This window comes from Odocoileus virginianus, chromosome 4, assembly GCF_023699985.2.
Source record: "Odocoileus virginianus isolate 20LAN1187 ecotype Illinois chromosome 4, Ovbor_1.2, whole genome shotgun sequence".
Classification (NCBI taxonomy): Eukaryota; Metazoa; Chordata; class Mammalia; order Artiodactyla; family Cervidae; genus Odocoileus; species Odocoileus virginianus.
In genome coordinates, this window is record NC_069677.1 from 68,401,551 (window position 1) to 68,413,710 (window position 12,160).

A 12,160-nucleotide genomic window follows, 5' to 3' on the forward strand; every position below is an offset into this window, starting at 1 on the left:
TTGTTTTGATACCATTAAATAAAATAGTGAGACAGAACATTCTGTACAGCACAGGGAACTCTACTCAATGTACGGTGGTAGGAAGGAAGTTCAAAAGGGAGGGGATATATGTATATGTATGGCTGATTATTTTTCTGTACAGTAGAAACTATCACAACATTGTAAAGCAACTATACTCCAATAAAAATTAATTAAAAAAAAAAACAATGCCTCTTAGGAGCAAGAGGTTACCAGTCTTTGGTTTCTTTATGGCTGTTTTTGTTTCAACTGACATGGAATTAACATTACTTGAGCAACTTTCATTGACAAGCTAGAGGATTTACAGATACTAACTTATTTGATTCTAGGATAAAGTGGAAAGAAACATATTACTTCAAAAAACATGATAAAATATCTTTTAGGAAGAGACTGTGTTGACCAAGTGACTTAACCTCCCTAAGTCTCATTTCCTCAGTCTCCTCAGCACAAAAGTGATTGCAATCATACCTATCCCATGTGGCTGCTGTGAAGAGTAAATTAGATAATACATGGGATGCATGAAGCACAGTGTTGAGAGAAAGCTACCAAGTACCTGGAAAGTATCAAACCTCCATTGCAGCAAGCATTAGGGACCAGATAAATAAATGCACAGTACACATTGTAATCCACAGGATAACCTCTAAAGGAACAGAGGAAAAAATAGCATAATTAAATAAATCCAAAGAGAAAGACAAGAATAGAGAAAAAAAGAAACAAGAAATCTCATGTGGGACAAATAGAAAGCATATAGTAAAATACATGCAGATTTAAAGACATTAAATGTAAATGAACTAAAGATTCCAACTAAAGATTATCAGAAGCATTCTTTTAAGTAACTTAAACATATCTGCTTAAAAAGAGAAACATAGGGGAGGAGGGATAAATTAGGAGTTTGGAATTAACATAAACACACTACTATATATAAAACAGATAACCACAAGGACTTACTGTCTAGCAGACAGAAATAACTATACTCAGTATTTTGTAAAAGCCTATAAGCAAAAAGAATCTGAAAAAATTAGGTATATAAGTACACTTAATGTAATCACTTTGTTGTACACCTAAAACTAACACAATACTGTTTATCAATTTTACTTCCATTTTTAAAAAATTTAAAATAAAAAGAGAAACACATAAAACAGAGGTATATAGAAAGGGGCTATGGTTTGAATGTTTGTATACCCCCAAAATTAATGTTGAAAAGTGATGGTATTAGGAGGTGGGGCATTTAGGAAGTGATTGGGTCGTGAGGGCTCCGCCTTTATAAAAATTATTCCCTTTGAAAGAGGTCCCACAGAGACTTCTACCATGTGAAGTTACAGTGAGAAGACAACCATCTACTGAGGAATCAGGCCCTCATCACACCATCTAATCTGTCTGTACCATGATCTTGGACTTCCTAAACCATTAGAAATTCCTGTTGTTTATAAACCAGTCAGTCTACGATATCTTCTTATAGCAGACAAAATAAACTAAGACAGAAAGCTTACAAGTAAAAGAACAGAAAAACACACTATGCAGTCAATAACCTAAAGAAGCAGCATGTCTACACTATTATTAGTCTGTCAAAGTTTTAAGGCAAAAAGGATTACTAGAAAATAAGAGCCAGCTCATGATGACAAAAGGTTCAGCTCATCAGAAAGATAAAATAATTCTAAATTTGCACACACTTGATAATATGCCCTCAAAAATACAAAGGAAATATGGACACATCTACAAGAAAAAGAGACAATTCTCAAAAGGAGAGATTTAATAATTGGCAGCTGTTAAAAGAAGCAGATTTAAAAAATTAGTATGGATAAAGATATGTTAACAACACTTTACTAATGCAGAATTATAGAATACTGCACCCAAGATCTGTAGAATAAAATTTACTTTCAAGTATACATAAAACAATGATAAAACTAACACACTGGACCATGAAATAAGTCTCAACAAATTGAAAAGTACCGAAATCATAGCAGTATGTTCTCTAACTATATTAAATTAAATTATAATCAATAAGAATAAAAACAAACTCTAAAAACTATTTACATGTTTGGAAATCAAGAAATGTATTTTGAAATAACCAGTGGATTAAAGAAGTCCCAAGAGAAAACAGACAATATTTTGAACTGAAGGATACCAAAAATACTATGCATCAAAATTTGTCAAATACAGCTAAACCAGTGCTTAAAGGAAAACTCATAGCCACAAATACCTACGTTTGCAATGAAAAAGAAATGAAAATAAATGAATTAAGCATTATCCCCAAGTAATTAGTAAAAGAGATTTGGGGAACACGGCAGCAGCAGTGAGAGCATTACTTTCTAACCTTTCTCTTCCCTACATAAAAACAGAAAGCATTCAATTAGCAAAACCAAAAACATTTACATGTACAATATTTACAACAAAAGTGATAAGACCTAAATAAATGAAGAGATATCCCATGTTCATGGATCAGAAGTCTCAATCTTGTTAAGAAGGCAAGTGTCCCCAAATTGGTTTATAGATTCAAAACAATCTCAATCAAAACCCAAGTAGAACTTGAAAAAAGAATTTGCCAAACTGACTCTAAAATTTAGATGGAGATGCAGAATGACCTAGAATAGTCAAACAATTCTGAAAAAGAGAACAAATTTGGAGGACTTATACTTCCTAACTTCAAGACTCACTAAGAAACTACAGTAATCAAGGCAGAATGGCACTGGCATATAAACATAATAGATCAAGGAACAGAATAGAAAGTTCAAAGATAGGTGCACATATGCACGGCCAATTGATTTTTGACAAAGATGCCACGGTAACTGGATAGAGAAACAAAATATTTTCCACAAACAATGTTGGAGAAATCAAAAAGGAAGGAAGAGACAGAGTAGGCATCAGAAATCGTGCCTGTCCAGCACTAGATCCCCAAATCTAGACACTGTCAAACAAGGAAGAAAACTACAAAAGAGGGTAGAGAAAAACAAACATGGAAATCAGGCCCTCTAGGTTGTCTTGTCCCTCACCAAAGAGAATGGAAGCCAGTATCACACAGCAGGCACAGGAACAAAGAGCTGGAAAAAGAAACTTTTTAGGAAGGTAGAGAGATGCCCTGAAAGACAGCTCCAAGAGAGGACCCCTGACCTGAGCAAACATTCCCCCTACCTGCAAGTCTAACTGTGGATTCAATGATGGCACCTTGGGCCAGAGGAGTGTGGGGCCAAGATGGGAGCACTGTTAATGTTCTCATACTCTTAAATGGAGCTACTAGTAGTCAGAGAGCAGAATCTGTATGGCCAGAAGAGACAGCCTTCTACCTGAGTGTGTGCGTGTTAAGTCACTTCAGTCATGTCCACCTCTTTGCAACCATATGGGCTGTAGCCCGCCAGGCTCCTCTGTCCCTGGGATTCTCCAGGCAAGAATACTGGAGTTGGTTGCCGTGCCCTCCTCCAGGGGATCTTCCCAACCCAGGGATTGAACCCTCATCCTTTACATTTCCTGCATTGGGAGGCAGGTTCTTTACCACTAGCACCACCAGGGAAGCCCAGCATTCTACCTAAATGGGTATAACACCTACTTCACCAGGTTGTTGCACGAATTAAATGGACCTGGTATGGCACTAGCTGCTTTCTGTACATTACAGCATTTAACTCCCTCCTCCCACTTCCCCAGTGCCCAAGAAGAAAGACTGGGGACATATGCTGTATGTTCCCTCTCCCTGTCTCCTCTACATCTATCCTGAACTGTGATATCTGGGTGGGAAACAGCTTCAGGCTGCAGATGCTATGACAGCGTTGCTTAAATTGAATTACGAGGAAACTAGAGAAGGCTTCAGCTCTCCCAGGGAGTTCAGAAGTGTTCACCCTGAGAGTAACTGCACACTGCACAGGAAAAGGCATTCAAGTTGATAAGAAGTCATTCGGATCACCATCTAAGGCAGATTTCGCCTTTGAAATAAACTCATTCCTTATTAGCACACACTTGGGATTTCCAGGACCGAATATTATTTCTATTACACAAAGGCCATTTTAAAGGCATTTTCTCATGCTGTCAGGGTCCTATGTAATTTCATCTCTCCACAATGTTACTCTCTTTCACATATATAGAATCACTGGTCCTGATGAGAAAAGAGAGAAAATGAACAAGAGTCATGATTCAGCTAGGGCTAGAAGCAGGGCAGCAGTGTATATGGCAAGGCAGCAGTATATAAGACAGGCAAGTTCACGTCATTGAGAGCCTTCTTGCCATCAAACAGATTTAGAACTTTTCCTGAAAGCAATGGGAAGTCACTGAAAGCAAACTAAGAATTTAAAATAGGAAATGACTGATAAATTTTTATTTTAAAATGCTCACTTTGATTACAATGAAAAAGACAGATGTGAAGATGGCAGGCAGGGAAGAGTAGTTAAGAAGCTACTCAATTGGCTTCCCTGGTGGTGTAGACATTAAAGAATCTGCCTGCAATGCAAGAGACCTGGGGTCGATCCCTGGGTCGGGAAGATCCCCTGGAGAAGGGAATGGCAACCCACTCCAATATTCCTGCCTGGAGAATTCCATGGATAGAAGAGCCTGGTAGGCTCCATGAGATCACAAAGAGTTGGACACAACTGAGCGACTAACACTTTCACTTAAATAGATAATACTGCACTATAAATATGTAATATGATAAATATCATTACAATCACAACCCTATTACAATATACAAATGTACCAAAATAATATGCTTTACACCTTAAATTTACACAGCATTACATACCAAATTCATCTCAAAAATTTGGAAAGAAAAAACTTTTAAATTTAAAAACAAATAGCTTACATAAATGAGGTGTTTTAGACTGCTCTTGTTATGCAGTCACTCAGTCATGTGACTCCATGGCCTGCAACACGCCAGGCTTCCCTGTCTTACACCATCTCCCAGAGCTTGCTCAAACTCATGTGCATTGAGTCGGTGAGCCATCCAACCATCTTGTCCTCTGTCATTCCCTTCTCCTTCTGCCTTCCATTGTTCCCACCATGATGGCCTTTTCTAAGGAGTCGGCTCTTTGCACCAGGTGGCTAAAGTATTGGGGCTTCAGCTTCAGCATCTGTCCTTCCAATGAATATTCAGGATTGATTTCCTTTAGGATTGACTGGTTTGACCTCCTTGCAGTCCAAGGGACTCTCAAGAGTCTTCTCCAACACCACAGTTCAAAGGCATCAATTCTTCAGCACTCAGCTGGTGCAACTCTCACATGCATACATGATTACTGGAAAAACCATACCTTTGAGCATACAGACTTTTGTTGACAAAGTAGTGTCTCTGCTTTTTAATATGCTGTCTATTTTTGTCACAGCTTTTCTTCCAAGGAGCAAGCGTCTTTTAATTTCATGGCTGCAGTCACCATCTACAGTGATTTTGGAGCCCAAGAAAATAAAGTCGGTCACTGTTTCCATTGTTTCCCCATCTATTTGCCATGAAGTGATAGAACCGGATGCCATGATCTTAGTTCTTTGAATGTTGAGTTTTAAGCCAGCTTTTTCACTCTCCTCTTTCACTTTCATCAAAAGGCTCTTTAGTTCCTCTTTACTTTCTGCCATAATGGTGATGTCATCTGTGGTTATTGATATTTCTCCCGGCAATCTTGATTCTAGCTTGGGCTTTATCCAGCCTAGCATTTAGAATGATGTACTCTGCATTTAAGTTAAATAAGCAGGGTGACAATATACAGCCTTGACATACTCCTTTCCCAATTTTGTTTTAGTTATTTTATTTTTTTTATTTATTTATTTTTTATTTTTTTATTTTATTTTTTTTTCCATTTATTTTTATTAGTTGGAGGCTAACCACTTTACAACATTGCAGTGGCTTTTGTCATACATTGAAATGAATTAGCCATGGATTTACATGTATTCCCCATCCCTGTCCCCCCTCCTACCTCCCTCTCCGCCCCATCCCTCTGGGTCTTCCCAGTGCACCAAGCCCGAGCACTTGTCTCATGCACCCAACCTGGGCTGGTGATCTGTTTCACCCTAGATATACATGTTTCTATGCTGTTCTCTTGAAACATCCCACCCTCGCCTTCTCCCACAGAGTCCACAAGTCTGTTCTATACATCTGTGTCTCTTTCTGTTTTGCATATAGGGTTATCGTTACCATCTTTCTAAATTCCATATATATGTGTTAGTATACTGTAATGGTCTTTATCTTTCTGGCTTACTTTGCTCTGGATAATGGGCTCCAGTTTCATCCATCTCATTAGAACTGATTCAAATGAATTCTTTTTAATGGCTGAGTAATATTCCATGGTGTATATGTACCACAGCTTCCTCATCCATTCCTTTCCCAATTTTGAACCAGTCCATTGTTCCATGTCCCGGTTCTAACTGTTGCTTCTTGACCTGCATACAGGTTTCTCAGGAGGCAGGTAAGGTGGTCTGGTATTCCCATCTCTTTAAGAATTTTCCACAGTTTGTTGTGATCCACACAGTCAAAGGCTTTAGCATAGTGTTTTCAAAATATTTTCTAATATTGATAATAAGTGTTTAAACATAAAAAAGAAACTATTCAAATGTTTGCTCAATTTAGATATGACACTAGAAAAATAAAAGTGATAAAAGAAAAAATAGAGAAACAAACTTGATCAAAATTAAAAGCTTTTGTGCTTCAAAGGAAAACATGGAGAAAATAAAAATAAAAAGACAGCCCATGGAGAAAGATCGGGGAATGGACATGTACACACTGCTATATTTAAAATGGATAACCAACAAAGACCAACTGTACACCACATGGAACCCTGCTAATGTTATGTGGCAGCCTGGATGGGACGGAAGTTTGGGGGACAATGGATACATGTAGATGTATGGCTGAGTCCCTTTGCTGTTTACCTGAAACTATCACAATGTTGTTTGTTAATCAGCTCTCCCCTCAATACAACATAAAAAGCTTAAAAAAGACAACCCAAGGAATAAAAGAAAATATTTGCAAATAATATATCGGATGAGAATTTCCTCAAAAATATAAAAAGAACTCTTGCAACTCAACAATAAAAAGGCAAAGAACGCAATTAAAACCTAGGCAAAGGAACTGAGTATACAATTTTCTAAAGAAGATATACAAATGACCAATAAGCATATGAAAAGGCATTGAACATCATTAGTCACTAGAAAATGCAAATCAAAACTACAATGAGATTCTACTTGACACCACTCGCTATTGTTCAGTGGTGTGAACAACACGACTAAGTTGTGTCTGTCTCTTTGTGACCCCACAAACTGCAGCTTGCCAGGCTTCCCTGTTCTTCACCATCTCCCACAGTTTCCTCATATTCATGTCCATTGAGTCAGTGATGCTATCTAACTATCTCATCCTCTGTCAGCCCCTTCTCCTTTTGTCTTCAATCTTTCCCAGCACCAGGGTCTTTTCCAATAAGTTGGCTCTTCGAATCAGGTGCTAAAGTATTGGAGCTTCAGCTTCAGCATCAATCATTCCAATGAATATTTAGAGTTGATTTCCTTCAGGATTGACTGGTTTAGTCCCCTTGCAGTCCAAGGGACTCTCAGGAGTCTTCTCCAGAATCTTCATCACAATTAGAAAGCATCAATTCTTTGGCACTCAGCCTTCATTATAGTCCAACTCTCACATCCATACATGACTACTGGAAAAACCATAGCTTTGACTAGATGGACCTTTGTCAGCAAAGTGATGTCTCTGCTTTTTAATATGCTGTCTAGATTTGTCATAGTTTTCCTTCCAAGGAGCAAGCATCTTTTAATTTCATGGCTGCAGTCACTGTCTGCAGTGATTTTGGAGCCCAAGAAAATAAAATGTCACTGTTTCCACTTTCTCCCCATCTATTTTCCATGAAGTGATAAGACCAGATGCCATCTTTGTTTTTTCAATGTTGAGTCTTAAGTCAGCTTTTTCATTCTCTTCTTTCACTTTCATCAAGAGGCTCTTTAGTTCCTCTTTACTTTCTCCCATTAGGGTGGTGGCATCTGCATATCAGAGGTTGTTCACATTTCTCCCACCAATCTTGATTCTAGCTTGGGCTTCATCCAACCCAACATTTCATATGATGTATTTACTTTGCATATAAGTTAGATAAGCAGGGTGACAATATACAGCCTTGACATACTCCTTGCCCAATTTTGAACCATTACATATTCCATATCAGCTTCTAACTGTTGCTTCTTGACCCTCAAACAGGTCTTAGGAGGCAGGTAAGGGTGATTTGATATTCCCATCTCTTTAAGAATTTTCCACAGTTTGCTGTGATCCATGCAGTCAAAAGTTTTAGCATAGTCAATGAAGCAGAAGTAGATGCTTTTCTGGAAACGCCTTGCTTTCTCTATGATCAAACTGATGTTGGCAATTTGATCTCTGGTTCCTTGGTGGGAATATAGATTAGTGCAGACACTATGGGAAACATTTATGGAGGTTCCTAAAATTACTAAAAATAGAAATATCATATGATCCAGCAATTCTATTCCTGCTTATATATCTAAAGTAAACAAAAATGCTAACCCAAAAGAAATAGGCACCTCAATGTTCATAACAACACATTTACAACAGCCAAGATACGGAAGAAATTTAAGTGTCTATTGACAGATGAACAGATAAAGCAGATGTGGTATATATACACAGTGGAATATGACTCAGCCATAAGAAAGAATAAAATTCTGCAAGTTATAACAAGATAGATGGACACAGAGAGTATTATGCTTAGTGAAATAAGTCAAAAAGAAAAAGACAAATACTGTATGTTTTCACTAAATAAAACAAACAAGTGAATATAACAAAACAGAAACTGACTCAACCATATAGAGAATAAAATGGTTAACAGTGCAGGGAGAGAAAGGGGATGGTCAAGATTGGGGTAGGGAATTTGAAGGCAAATTTGAAGCCAAAACTACTATATATAAAATAAATAAGCTATAAGAATAAAGTTACAGCACAGGGAATATAGCCAATATTTTATAATAACTTTCAATAGAATATAATCTATTAAAAATTGGATCACCGTGTTGTACATCTGAAACTAATATAATATTGTAAATCAACTATTCTTCAATTTTTAAAAATCCAATCACAATACCACCCAAAATGATAAACTACATAGGAATAAATTTAACAAAACAAGTGTAAGGCTTATATACCACCAACAATAAAACATTAAGGAGATTAATTAAATAAGATCTAAATAAATGGGGAGACATTTATGATTCATGGTTGAAATCATTCTCATATTTAAAAGACTCTATACTGGCAATACAGAAATTCTTCCCAAAATTGATTTGTACATTTAGCACAATCCCTATGAAAATACAGCAGATATATATCAGAAATTGACAAACTGATCTTAAAATTCATATGGAAATACAAAGGACCTGGAATTACCACGACAATATTTTAAAAGAAAAGAGTTGAAGGACTTATACTACTCAGTTTAAATCTTACTCAGAAGATACAATTATCAAGACAGTGCGGTACTAGCATACAACAATCTCTATAATAAAAGGCCTAAAGACTCCACACAAAAACTTATAAATAAATTCAGCAAGGTAGCAGGATACAAGATTAACATACAGAAATCACTTCCATTTCTTTACACTAACAATGAAATATCAGAAAGGGAATGTAAAAAAATAAAACACCTTTAAAAATTGCACCAAAAAATAAATAAAATACCTAGGAATAAACCTGAGTCAAGGAGGTAGAAAACTTACATGCTGAAAAATATAAACATTAATAAATAAAATTAAAGACAATTCAAAGAAATGGAAATATACCCCATTCTGTAGGACTGGAAGAAGCAATACTGTTAAACTGTCATACTATCAAAAGCAATCTACATATTTAACACAGTCCCTACCAAATTGTCCAGGACATTTATCAAAGAATTAGAACAAATAATCCTAAAATTTATATGGAAATATAAAAGATCAAGAATTGCCAAAGCAATCTTGAAGAAAAGGAACAAAGCAGGAAGCATAACCCTCCCAGATTTTGGATAATACTATAAAGCTACAATAATCAAAACAGGGTGGAGTTGGCACAAAATTAGACATACAGATCAATGGAACAGAATAGAGAGCCCAGAAATAAACCCAAATACCAAGAGTCAGACACAACTTAGTGATACAACAACCACCTATGGTCACTGAACCTTTGACAAAGGAGGCAAGAATGGGAAAAAGATGGTCTCATCAGCAAGTGGTACTGGGGAAATTGGACAGTTGTATGTAAATCAATGAAGTTAAAACACACCCTTACACCATGCACAAGAATAGAGTCAAAATGGCTTAAAGACTGAAAACATAAGACATAACACCATATACCTCCTATAAGAGTTCATAGGCAAAACATTCTCTGAAATAGACTGTATGAATGTTTTTCTTAGGTCAGCCTCCAAAGGGAATAGAAAAACTAAACAAACAAATGGGATCTAATCAAACTTATAAGCTTTTGCACAGCAAAGGAACCATAAATTAAATTACAAGACAACTTACAGGACGGGAGAAAAATACTTGCAAACAATATGACTGAGAAAATATACAAACAGCTCATACAACTGAACAATAACAAAAAACAAACAACCCAGTTGAAAAATGGGTGGAAGACCAAAGAAGACATGCAGATGGCCAACAGGCACATAAAAAGATGATCATCATTGCTAATTATTAGGGAAACGCATATCAAAACTACAGTGAGGTAGCAGTTCATACAGTCAAACTGGTCATCATCAAAAAGTCTACAATTACAAATGCTGGTGAGGGTGTGAAGAAAAGGGAACCCTCCTACACTGTTGGTGGGAATGTAAGTTGGTGCAATCACTATAGAAAATAGTATGGAGATTTATCAGAAAACTCAAAGTGGAATTACCATATGATCCAGGTATCCCACTTCTGGCTATATATATCTAGACAAAACTGTAGTTCAAAAAGATTCATGCAGGACTTCCCTGATAGGTACAGTGGTTAAGACTCTGCCTTTCAACACAGGGGGTGCAGATTCAATCCCTAGTCAGAGAACTAAGGTCCCACATGCTGTGGGGTGTGGCCAAAAAAAATTTTTTTTAAAGCTACTCACACTCCTATGTTCATAGTATCACAATTCACAATAGGCAAGACATTGAAACAACGTAAATGTCCATCAACAAATAATGGATGCAGAAGATGTGGAATGGAATACCACACACACAGTGGAATACTACTCAGCCATAAAAAAGAGTGAAATAATGTCAGTTGCAGCAACATAGATACAACTACAGATTATCATACTATGTGATCTAAGTCAGAAAGAGAAAGACAAATACCACATGATATCGCTTACACGTAGATCAAGAAGATACAAATGAACCTCTCTATAAAGCAAAGACAAAATCAGAGAACAAACTTGCAATTGCCAAGAGGAAGGAAGATTAGGGGAGGGTGGACTGGGAGTTTAGGGTTAGTAGATACAAACAATTACATATAGAATAGATAAACAACAAGGTCCTGCTGTATAGCAGAGAGAACTATATTCAGTATCCTGAGATAAACCATAACAGAAAAGAATATTTTAAAAGTATAAATGTGTATAACTGAATCACTCTGTGATACAGCAGAAGTTAACATAACACTGTAAGTCAACTATACATCAATAAAAATTTTTTTAATTCCATTCACAATACCACCAAAACAAATAAAGCACTTAGGAATAAGTTTAACAAAATAGGTGTAAGGCTTATAAACTGACAACAATAAAACACTGAGATTAAGTAAAGATGATTAATTAAATGGGAAGACATAAGATTCATGACTGAAGGCATGTTCATGATGGAAAGACTAAACATTGTCAAAATAGCAATTCTTCCCAAAATGAGCTGTACATGAATCTAGCAGGCATTAATCAGAAAATAACAAAATGATTCTAAAATTCACATGAAAATGCAAAGGACCTAGAATTGCAACAAAAATGTTTTTAAAAAAACAAAGTTGAGGGACTTACACTAGCTTCAAACCTTACTCAAAAGATACAATAATCAAAACACCGTGGTATTAGCACAAGTATAGTCATACAACAGGTAAATTAAACTGAATTATGAGACAAAAACAAATCTTTACTTTTATGGTGAATCTATTTCTGATAAAAGTTCCAAGACAATTAAATGTAAAAGGTATAGACTTTCTAACAACTGAATATATACATTCAAAAACT